Below are 12651 nucleotides of genomic sequence, written 5' to 3'. Positions count from 1 at the left end.
AACTACTCCTTCCTCTCGTCTTTCTCTTCTTCTATTCCTCCATCTCACTTGCATCCTAATTCTGGCCACCACCAAGGAGTGGTCAGAAAGTCCACTCCCCCAACCTCTATACACTCTTGCATCCTTTACACATCTTCGCATCCTTTCATCCATACACACATAATCAATCATTGCCTTCCTTTCATTCAGTTCACCACCCACCCTTCTCATCACTCGCCATGTATACCTGTGGATCATTTTATGCCTGAAGAGGGTATTGGCTATCACCAACCCCCTCCCAGGACAAATGTCCACTAACGCACTCCCATTCTCATCTATCTCGGCAGGCACACCCCACTCACCAACTATTCCATCCACCTTCACATTACCAACTTTACCATTCATATCACCAATCAAAAACAATCTATCATTCCTTTCCAAACTTTTCCATGCACACTTCCACATTTGTCCAGAACTCTTCTCTCACTCTTCTAGCACGATCTTGCGTTGGCGCATACACACACACAATCGCCCACATTTGTATTCCAACTTTCAACTTTACCCACACAATCCTTGACCCAACTGATCCATACTGTCTTATGCTCTTCTTCCATCTTTTACTCACAACTATACACACTCCTTCCTTTGCCCTCTCATTCTCATCTACTCCTGCACATATACCCCATCCATACTCCCATTTTCTCACACTTTCTCCTCTCCATTTTGTTTCAGTTATTCTAAATACGGGTAATATTGCATAAATTCCCTACTGCGGAACAACGGTTTCAATTTATGTTTATGTATGCCTTGACTAACTATCTGACGTAGCTCATGAACTGGGAGTAAGTCAATTGTGATCTTGCCATCACCAGCATTCGAAATTCCTTGCATAAGTGCTCTGAAACGATCTCTAGTGTTCTCTAATTGTAGTAGAATCGTGTCAATATGTTCTGTGATGATGGAGAAGTGTTGGAAAAGTGTAACGTTTCCCTCCAATTCATTTATTTTATCTACACTCTCGAGACCTATGTTTTCTGCTTGTTTCAGATTTTTCACAATTGTCTTCATTGCTGAGTTCTGTCCTGTGATGAATTTATCTTGGTATGTTAGTACCTGAGCTATCTTATTAAATTTGTTGTTTATTTCTTTAAGGTCATCCTCTGTAGCCAATCCAAAGATGTTCCCAAGAACTGCGCCGCCCAGGTCGAACAAACCGCGCTTTTGGCGAGTACGGGTGATGTTGTTCCTGTCGCTCAGCACCTCCGTTCCATAAGATGGGAGATCTTGGATCATGACGAGCATAGTTGACTTCGCCTGTTCTAGTTTCCTTTTCGCTAACTTTACAATTTCATTCACTTCCTTGGTGTTATGTGCTTGTGAAACATAATTTCCTATCATGAAGTCCAGAGTTCGCATCGGCGTCGCAAGTCTGTCTAGATAAGTAGGTAAGTCATACAAGTAATCTAGACTTATTTCAGTACTCATGACGTCCTTAACGATTGTAGTCGTGGCCGTTGGAGCTATGAGGCATCCTTGTCGTACTATATGTTTGGGGTCTAAGTGCGCATATCCTCTTGCTATGTAGAGGAGAATCCATAGCATAAGTCCCTTCATCGTAACCTACCGAAAAAAAAAAAATATATATTAATTTCCTATAATGCTGTGGTCGATGATAGTGATGATGTGCGTTACGGTTGATTGTTATTTCATTTATAGAAGGAGTTTAAATCGATATTTAATTCTCGTAAATGATGTACTGTAGATTTGATTGGAACAGTTGCACCTATGTTCGACTATTTGGTATATAACCTTAATTTCTTTTTGTAATCATTGTTGTGTTCTTGCTTGGTTTCTTGAGGTGCGTTCGCCTGTTCGGTTGTATCCGAGGCTGAATAATTATGTGATAATTCCCTTGAAACTCGTTTTAAATGGTCAATATGAACTTGTTTCTCCTCGCCACTTGAAAGTGACTTAATTAAAACTTTGTTTGCTTTTATGTTAATTACCCTGTATGGGCCCTCAAATTTTGGTGATAATTTATTGTCTCTCGTATGAATGACACCGTAAACAATGTCTCCTAAGCTGATAGGTGAATCTTTTGCCTTCTTGTTAAATGCCTCCATCATTTCTTCCTTGGATATCGTTAATTGTTTTTTGACTCTTTTGTGAATGTCCTGGAATTCACGTAATCGGAGTTTAAAGTAATCATCGTAATTGTATATAGGCATGCTGTCACCTTCTAGGAGCTCATATGGTAATTTTTTATCTGTGCCATATATAATGAAATGTGGTGTGTCACTGATGGATTTATTTATAGACCCATTAATTGAGGCTTCTATTCTGGGAATCCAATCATCCCAGCTTGCATAATTTTCACTGAGAATGTGTCGTAGCACATCTAATACCTTTTTATTTTGTCTCTCTACCAACCCATTCGATGCTGGGTGATAGGCCAAAACGTTAACCTTTTTGATGTTGTATTGTTTACATATTTCTTGTAAGATCTCAGAATTAAATTCTCCTCTATTATCACTTATTAGTACCTTTGGGGTAGTAAAGCGACATATTACATTATCTGTTATTGCCTTTGCTACTGTCTCTGCTGTCTTATCTTTAATTGGAGCTAAAATGACATAACGGGAAAAATGATCCGTTGCTACGAATAAGTATAGGTTATTATTGTATGATAATGGCATCTTGAGTAAATCAACAGCCACAACGTCCCATGGTTGATGTGGTACAGGGTAATTACCCATCGGTGCAGGTGTGATTGGGTATCCTTTGTGTTTCGCACATGATTCGCATCTGTCTATATGATTGTTTATATCTTTTCGTAATGAAGGCCAGTAATATAATAGTTGGGCTTGGTTGAATGTCTTATCCTTTCCAGGATGTCCTACATGTGGGCTGTCGTGTATCAATCGTAATACTTGGGGTATCATGTCATTAGGTACTACCAACTGGTTAGTATTTCTTTGGCGTTTTGGTTGTTTAGAGTTAATTTTGTATAATGTATTATTGACCATTGTGAATTGTTCAAGTGGGACATGCAGTTTGGGTAATTGTATGTCATCTCCACTTTCTAACTTGTATATTACTTTAGACCATATTGGGTCAAGTCTTTGTGCCTTTGCGGTATCCTCGTGGTTTGGGATATTTCCTTTGAGATCTAACGCCGCGACCTGAATTGTGTTCGGGTTCCTAGATAAAGCGTCAGCTACTATGTTCATTTTACCTTGTATATAATGAATTTGGACGTTGTAGTTTTCAACTGTACATTTCCATCTTGCTCTCCTCCCAGATAGGAGTTTTTCTTTAAACATACCCACCAGTGGTTTATGGTCGGTGAATAAGTGGATTTCGTAACCATATACCAAATCTCGAAACTTTTGTAATGCAAAAACCACTGCAAGTGCCTCTAAGTCTGTAGTGCAATAATTTTTCTCCGCACCTCTTGTTTGTCTGCTGGCAAATGCAATTGGTTGATTCTTTCCTCTTTTATCTTCCTGCATCAGTACAGCCCCTAATCCTTTAACTGATGCGTCTGTACAGCTAAGAAATGATTTTGTGTAATCTGGATATGCTAAACAAGGTGCATTTGTTAGTTTAATTTTTAGATTGTTAAATGCCCTTTTTTGTTCTTCTTCCCATTGGAATACAGCATCTTTTTTGATTAGTTGGAATAGAGGAAAGGCTATATGAGAGAACTGTGGTACGAATGACCTATAGTACCCAGCCAGACCTAAAAATTGTCTAACATCGTCAGTCGTAGTGGGTTCAGGAAAATCTCTCACTGCCTGTATTTTGTCATCAGTGGTGTGAATACCATCAGAACTTAATTTGTGGCCTAAGAAATTTATTTCCTTAAAGCAAAATTTGCATTTAGAAAGTTTAATTTTTAATCCAGCATCATTAAGCTTTTGTAAGAGTAAGTCTAATTTCCTGAGATGATCCTTAATATTCTTCGTTGCTATTATAATATCAAGATAAACAAATATTCCTTGTCCTAAAATTCCGGACAATACGTAATTCATAAGACGCTGGAATGTGCCTGGGGCTGTCCTCAGTCCCATTGGCATTCTTGTATATTGATAATGGCCTCTGTTTGTTGAAAAGGCAGTGTATTTACGTGACTCCTTAGATACCGGAATCTGATAGTAGCCGTTTAGGAGATCGATGGTCGAGAATATATTATTCTCAGGACCAATATTCTGTAGAACATCGCTTAGCAATGGCATGGGAAATCTGTCTGGGATTGTGTGATTATTTAGTTTACGGTAATCTACTACCGCACGCATTTCTCCATTTCGTTTGGCCATGAAGAATAGGGGGGCATTCCACGGGGAGACTGAAGGCTCAATGATTCCAAGTTTTAACATTTCATCGACATACTGATTTGCAAGTGTACGTTGGGAGTGTGGTATGCGGTAAGCTGGTACGAAAATTGGTGGTGTTTCTGGGTGCACATTAATCATGTGATTAATCAAGTTAGTACACCCTAATTGTTCTCCGGGTAATGCTACGGTGTCCCTGTGTGTTTCCAGCAGGGTTAACAAATCATTTTCTTCATCAAATTCACCTGAGTGAATTAAATTCTCTTTTATTCTTTCTCTATCCATAGATTTTATCTCACTTGTTACTCCAGCTATAACTATTTCCTTCACAGGGGAGGGACATTTTTCAGTATTAACTATGCAAGTTCCCTTTTTCAACTGAACTTCCCCATTCATGTGATTAATTATGAATATCTGAGTTTGCCCTTCGTCGTTCGTATGACATAATGCGTTTTCTACTGACAATCCCTTTACTTTACATAATTCTTTTAAGACAAGAACAGTACTATTCCGTAATTTGCTCTTTATGGTAACCTTCATGTATGAATTATGTGGTATAACTAAATCATTAGTGAGATGGGCTGGAAAAATTGATAAATCAGTACTGTTATCTGGGTCACTAATTCTGGAGGATGGGGTTGGTGGTGGGAGTGGATCTATACACTCATCTGTTTGTGTATGTTTGTTTAAGCCTTTAATATTACCAATTCTTTTTGGCTCTCTTCTACCAATCGGTGAGGGCTCTGAAGTTATTTCCTCTATGAATTCATTATCAAAGTCTATTCCATTCATTTGTGGGAGTATAGTTATGTTCTCAGCTCTCATGGATCTTAAGCCCGGTAACATATGAGCTTTAATTGCTAAGTTTTCAACGATATAGAAAAATGCAGAGAATGGTCTTGTAGTTTCTGTGAAACTGAGATTTAATCTTATCATACCCTTCACTGTAATCTCTTGTCCATCTACTGTGTATAAATCTAAATCAGCTTCATCCAGAAAAGTTACTTTCTTTTTATTTTTAATAATTCTATTTAGTTCTTCATGTGTTATTAAGTTCACTGGAGAGCCTGTATCTAAAAATAAGGAAACGTTTTGATCCTCACATACAGCTGGTATCAAGATACACTCATTTCCCAACATGCCTCCTATGTGAAGTTTAGCCTTGTTCTTCTTTACGTTTGTTCGTTTTTTGTCATGACTTGGTCTTCCCCCGATTTGAACATAGACACAATTTTTTCTACTGTTTTGCAATCACTGGTCCAGTGCCCTTGGTATCTATGATGCCTACAGTAAGGACCAAATCCTTGTGTCTTTTGTTTGTCCTCTTTTGCCTTGATAAAGCATTCATACCTTGTGTGTCCTGGTTTTGCACAATAATGACATAGAATGGACCTATCCCTTGACTGTGACCTACGAGGTGATTTCCCATAAGAAGTGTTGTTTATGGCGCGAGACCTGCTCGGGCTGCGCGAAAACTTATGAAACTGCCTGTAGGAAGGCGTCTGGGAACGAGGCCTTGGCGCTTTTGTTTGTTTGGCCTGCCTGATTTCTGGTCGCGATCGATTTTGTTCTCTGTTTGGGGTCGGTGTAGATGTTTTCACAGCTGATACTGTCTCAGGTACCCTGATTCTACCAGAATGTGCATGTGTGTCGACAACACCTGCTTTACTGCACTGCATCTCTACCTCGTTCATTAAGTCTAGCAAGCAGAGTCCTGGGGTGTACGCGATCGTCTTGGCGATCTTAAGGGTCCTATCAGGTAATTTACACAAGGCAGCTACATAACCAATGATGTCCACGACGAGGTCTGGGGACATCTTTCCATCATCTGTTATCCAATTAGAATTCTCCAATGTAGCTAATAAAGTTCTCTTGATTGTGGAGACATCAGCAGTTATTTCACTGGGCACAATAGTAAGGATGAGTGATGATGATGGCAGTGATGATAATGATAGTAATGATGAGTGATGATGATGGCAGTGATGATAATGGTAGTAATGATGAGTGATGATGATGGCAGTGATGATAGTAATGATGAGTGATGATGATGGCAGTGATGATAATGATAGTAATGATTAGTGATGATGATGGCAGTGATGATAATGATGGTAATGATGAGTGATGATGATGGCAGTGATGATAATGATAGTAATGATGAGTGATGATGATGGCAGTGATGATAATGATGGTAATGATGAGTGATGATGATGGCAGTGATGATAATGATAGTAATGATGAGTGATGATGATGACAATGATGATAATGATGATAATGATGAGTGATGATGATGGCAGTGATGATAATGATGGTAATGATGAGTGATGATGATGGTAGTGATGATAATGATAATAATGATGATAGTAATGAGGACAGCAGTAATGATAATGATAGTAATGATGAGTGATGATGATGGCAGTGATGATAATGATAGTTATGATGAGTGATGATGATGGCAGTGATGATAGTAATGATGAGTGATGATTATAGCAATGATGATAATGATGGTAATGAAGAGTGATGTTGATGATGGGAGTGATGATAATGTTAGTAATGATGAGTGATGATGATGGCAGTGATGAAAATGATACTAATGATGACAGCAGTGAGTGATGATGATGGCAGTGATGATAATAGTAATGATGAGTGATGATAACGATAGTAATGACGATAGCAATGAGTGATGATGATGGCAGTGATGATAATGATAGTAATGATGGGTGATGTTAGTAATAGTAATAATGAAAGTAATGATAATAGTGATGATAATGATGGTAATGATGATAGTAATGATAGCAGTCATGATAATGATAGTTATGATGACAGTGATGATGATAATGATACCAGTAATGAAAGTAATAATGACAGCAGTGATGAAAATAATGATGACAGCTATGATGAAAATAATGATGAAAACAGTGATGATAATAACGATGACAGCAGTGATGAAAATAATAATGACAGCAGTGGTGAGAGTAATGATACCAAAAATGTAAGATAAGGTTAAATCGTGATGTAAAGATTATAAGGAGCGTTTTTAGCATTCGTGGTTGATTTATTTTGAAGTTAGGAGTCTTTCTATTGTCAACTGATTTTCACCCGACAACTGGGCCACTTCCATAACTTCAGTGCCTTGCTGCAGCTGCATGAAAATATGAGCCTTCGATGTAAGGTAAGTCTCCTTGATTACTAGTCAAATTAACTCACTACTCTGACTAAGACCATCAACTAAGGTAGCCCATCCGCCCTTTGACAGGTCTTGTTTTTCGTCCTGTGGGATGCCTAACCACCCTTCTCACTGGCCTAGGTGGGGGTTGCCAGTTTTAGTCGCTCACGATCCGACTACGAAACAGGTAGTAGTACTTGATTACATGATGCCAGCAGCAGAACAGTGGCTGACCTGATGACAGACAGGTAGCATATAAAAGATAATGACAGATAGATAGATGGATAGACAGATAGACAAACGAAACTGTATTCTTAAACTGAGCATTGCCCTATCAACAAGCTGTCACCGCAACCAGAGCATCTTAATAAAGTCTACAGTGTTCACTCCCATATTTCACTTACTGAATTTGGCCGAGGAGAGAAGCGAGACTATATGAGAGAGAGAGAGAGTAGTAGTAGCAGTCGTAGTAGTACCAGTATTAGTAGTAGTAGTAGTAGTGTAGTCAGCCTGTTGTCATCTTGGGGAACTGGATGCAACATCAATTAATAAAAATTGTGATTGCATTTTCAATGTGCCTTTGTAATGAGATAGGAATAAGTCTCCTTGGTTACTGGTGATATCAACCCTCCAGACTTATTACATTTAGCCATCATTTGAGCTGAAAGGTGGTAGGACTCTTTGTCAGGTTAGAATAAATACATTCCAGTAGTACCGCAAGCTCATTTAAGCGCAAATCCTGTGGACGGCAGGACAAAACAGCTTTTCTTTGGCAGTTTATCTTCCTTTCTGGGGATCGAGAAGGGATTGAGGGAAGTTTGTACAACCATGCAGTTTCACCGCTCAGTCATATCTGTGCTGTGCCACCACGTGAAGGCGTCCCTATCTAAGTATAGAACCAGAGAGAATGGCAGAAACTAACTCTGTTATAAACAGTCTGTTATATTTCTTTCATTACAATTATATTGAAATAGGAGTTCACAGACGATTTTAATCAGCTCTGAGGGTGGTTTCGTTACGAAGTGGATAAAATAATGAGCGTTCAAGCATCTAAGATTTTGTTTTTATTTGGGAAAGGCTTTTCTAATAAAGATATATATATATATATATATATATATATATATATATATATATATATATATATATATATATATATATATACATGAGCAAATCAAGAAAAACAAGGAAATATTATAACCGATTCAATTACTTTAAAAATATTTTTGTGTGAACATTGGTTCAGTTTCGAATTCAGTTGCAAATGGCGGTGTTGACGTTGTAGAAGGTTCCGGGTTAGTGCTATGGTATCTACGGTAATCCAAGGTACGTAAGACTTACTCTTGGTTATCAGTGGGTGGGAAACTAATAGCAGGGTATGGGTAAAAGGTAGATAGTAAGGAAACGCTGAAGTATAGGTGACTCACGAAAAATAGAGAATAACGCTGGCGGCCCAGCGAACACATGGTTGATCCGCATGGTGTAAATAGAGCAGATTATACCTTTTCTTTTTTATTCACTTAAAAATTTATATAGGTAACTGTTGTAAAGGTTGAGAATAAAGGGGTAAATAAGCTATATCAAGCTGGAAAGGAGATTAATGATTACTGAAAGTTATGAAGGCGGGAACGAAGATCGACGCCTTGACCTGGTGGCACCAGTACTGGTTGTCTTTTCAATCAAAGGACGTATTTTTGAGAATATGGGGGAAAATGGACCAATTGTTCTGTCGACTGTTTTTTTTCGTATCCTTTATAATAAAAGCGGTATTATTTTACAAATTGCCAAAATGCAGTTCAGGGATATTTGTAGATGTTTATCATATTAATCACCCTTGAATACCAGGTTTTCCCTAATTGGATAAAATGGTTTGAAATTACTGTGAAAAAATGCATCATCGGGCTGAGGGGGTTAATATATAGGTCTTTGGTCAAACCTGGATCAGGTTTTTCGTCGGTAGGGTTCATTTTGTCGGCGTGTGGTTCATTTTGTCTGTCTATGGATCTTTTGTCGGTCTGTGCTTCATTTTGGGCTGTGGTAATATAGCGGGCTGTGGGTCACTGTTGCTCATTTTAGCTGACTGTGGGTCATTAGTATTCATTTAGCGGTCTGTAGGTTATACCGGTAATTTTTCATTTTAACCGTTTGTGGACCTTATTGGTGGACTGGGCATTTTGGCGGGCTTTTAGGCGTTTTGGCAGGCTTTTGGGCATTTTGGCAGGCTTTTGGACATTTTGGCGGGCTTTTGGAGATTATTTTTCTAATCATTTCACCCATTGATGGATTCATACTCGATCAGCCACTCACAGGGTGCGACACATGTTGGTGAGTGGGGCGACCGAGATTATAAATACGCAGACCGACAAATTTACGACAGTCACTTTATTAATTTATGTCTACAGCTCACACTATTGATTTATATATCTCAGGTATCTTCCACGCGTCATTATGTGTACAGCCACACCCAACGCGACGAACAGGGAGACTTGTGCAGGAAGGGATGAGGCGACACAATGTAACTAGCTAAATCCTATGAGGTGCCATAGATGAGCGGCGAGATATGTAGCTCCACTCACCTTCCACGCTCGTCGCTACGCGATGCAGCATGTTCCAAAATGTCGCGCACAGCCTAGCGACATCCCCAGGCATGTCTACACCGATGAACAGCTTCTGAGATTCTGTCGCGCGCTAGATTACCGCTTCCTATTTACAGACATCGCGTTGTGCTCACTTCGCTGCTCGTTGCTCGACACTACCTCCCCACTCGTCGCGTCCGGTGTAGCTCTACACTAATGTACGTTTGTGTTGAAATTTCATGCAGTGATTTCTTTACTCCCACGCTTACATTTTCGTCACTAGTCTGAAAATCTAGAGTACTGTGACGTACTCTTCCAGTTTAACCTCGTTATCATCATACGAGTTTATTCACCTTAGGATGGACTATTTAATCTATTAACTCCGTCACATACTGAGGTCCCTCCAGAGTTACATCGTCAGGAGGAAGCAAGGCTGAGCAAGACAAATGCGTTGTCGTATTGAAAAAGTTAACTCCACTCCCACCTACATTTCTTGTTACTCCCTCAGCTCTAAATCATCGTACATACTAAAGTCTGCTTGCTTTCATTTGACGGAGCTAGGCCACTTCCTCACTCTGAATGCTTACTGTAGTTATGGTCGAATGAAATACGATGAGCCATGGTTATGACGCAGGAATTAGTCTCATTGATTAAGAGTTAAAACGATGTTTCAGTTTGACCACACTTGGCTACCAACTGAGCTGAAAGGGGTTAGGGTTATTTTTCAGGTTAGAACAAATGCTTTAAAGTAACCAAGAAGACTTATTTCCACCTACTAACTGAAAACGATCGATGCCACCACGAGTTGGTATGCAAGTTGTGGAAGCAACCATGTTCCGTCATGTGAAAAGAACCCGACTGTAATACCTTTGATCACTCCCTTTCCCATTTTATGAAACTTTACTGCCTGCTAGAGTATAATTTTGTGAAAGACAATTACGCACTTGATACAATACCCCGTTTATTCTAAGCTGGTCTGAATTTGTCATTTCTCCATCGTGAATGGATCGTGACTATAATTATACTAAAGTATCATGCTAGTAACGAGAAACTGCTACGGAATGATACAGAGCTGTTGCTTTGTCATTTTTTGTCAATGAACTACATGAAATAAACTGCACAATGACGAAACTCTGGCCCAAGTTAAGGTAAAAGGACAATGATGAACACATAGTATACGCAATTCGTGCATTATGATTCTGCTGTGTTTGGATTATAGCTGTATTGTTTTTATAATTCAGGTGGGGGAAGTCCTGTCAAATAATGGCCCAAAAGGTAGAGAGAGAGAGAGAGAGAGAGTGAGAATTACATAGATTTACTCTTAATTATATACAAACTGAATAGACTAACTGGCCCATACTAAGAGAGAGAGAGAGAGAGTTACATGGGTTTACTCATGATTAACGGTATATACAGACTGCATCGACTAACTGGCCCTTACTAAGGAAAAGAGAGAGAGAGAGAGAGCGAGAGAGAGAGAGAGAGAGAGAGAGAGAGTTTGATGGCTTTGTTCATGATTATATACAGACTGCAACGACTAACTGGCCATTACTAAGGAAGAGAGAGAGAGAGAGAGAGAGAGAGAGAGAGAGAGAGTTACATGGGTTTACTCATGATTAACGGTATATACAGACTGCATCGACTAACTGGCCCTTACTAAGGAAAAGAGAGAGAGAGAGAGAGAGAGAGAGAGAGATGACCGAATAGGTTACATCAGAGTACATGAGTAGAAATATCGGTTTAGTTTAGACCCTTAGAATAGCAGTGACCAATTAATCAATTTCTTTTTCTTTCTCAAGCATCTCAGTCTCATACATTACATTGACTCTCTCTCTCTCTCTCTCTCTCTCTCTCTCTCGAGATTTGATACAGTATGTAGGTTTCGAAATGATTTTTCTTAAGAGGACATATGTACACAGGTTCCCATATATAGGTGTTCGGATATTAGAAACATTTTTAGGGCTTCTGTCTCATGCTACTCTGACTGCCTTTATTATTTACAACCCAATATTTTTTCCTTACCGACAAGAATTATGACAAGGCTGACTCACTGTTGACCTTTCATCATCTATGGTGTAGGGGGAGTGGGGGGATTAGCTAGGGGGGTAGATGGTGGGGGAGGGAGGGGAGAGGAGGTAAGGAAGAACAGGTAGAAAGAAGCAGGATGGTGAAGATTGGGGTAATATGAAAATGAAGAAAATAAAGGAAGTTAGAAGACGCTTAGAAACAGAGAGGGTATAGTGTGAAGTAGGTAGAATGGATGGAAGGGCAGAGGAAGAAGCTAAGAAAATGTGAGTAAGAGATGTGGTTAGAAGAAAAATTTAAAAAAGAGGGAAAGGAAGGAAGAAGTGGGCTAAGCAGAAAGTTCTAATTGTATATTGAGCGGCTGTCAGAAAAGAAAAAGATACAGAAAAAGGAAGGAAAAATAGTCAAAAAGTGAGAAAACTTCAGGAAAAGGTACTGATAAAAGAAATTGGAAAACTGTTGGAGACAGAAAGGAAGAACGAACGGAAATATAGATAGAACACAGTGATAATGATGCCATCAGAAAGAAGGAAAGACAAACTACTGCGAAAAGGAGTAAATAGATAAAAGAAACAGG

The sequence above is a fragment of the Coenobita brevimanus genome, chromosome 52 (genome assembly GCF_032717465.1).
Source record: "Coenobita brevimanus isolate Jiangsu-jjx chromosome 52, ASM3271746v2, whole genome shotgun sequence".
Taxonomy (NCBI): domain Eukaryota; kingdom Metazoa; phylum Arthropoda; class Malacostraca; order Decapoda; family Coenobitidae; genus Coenobita; species Coenobita brevimanus.
Note: the sequence above shows the minus strand (reverse complement) of the source record.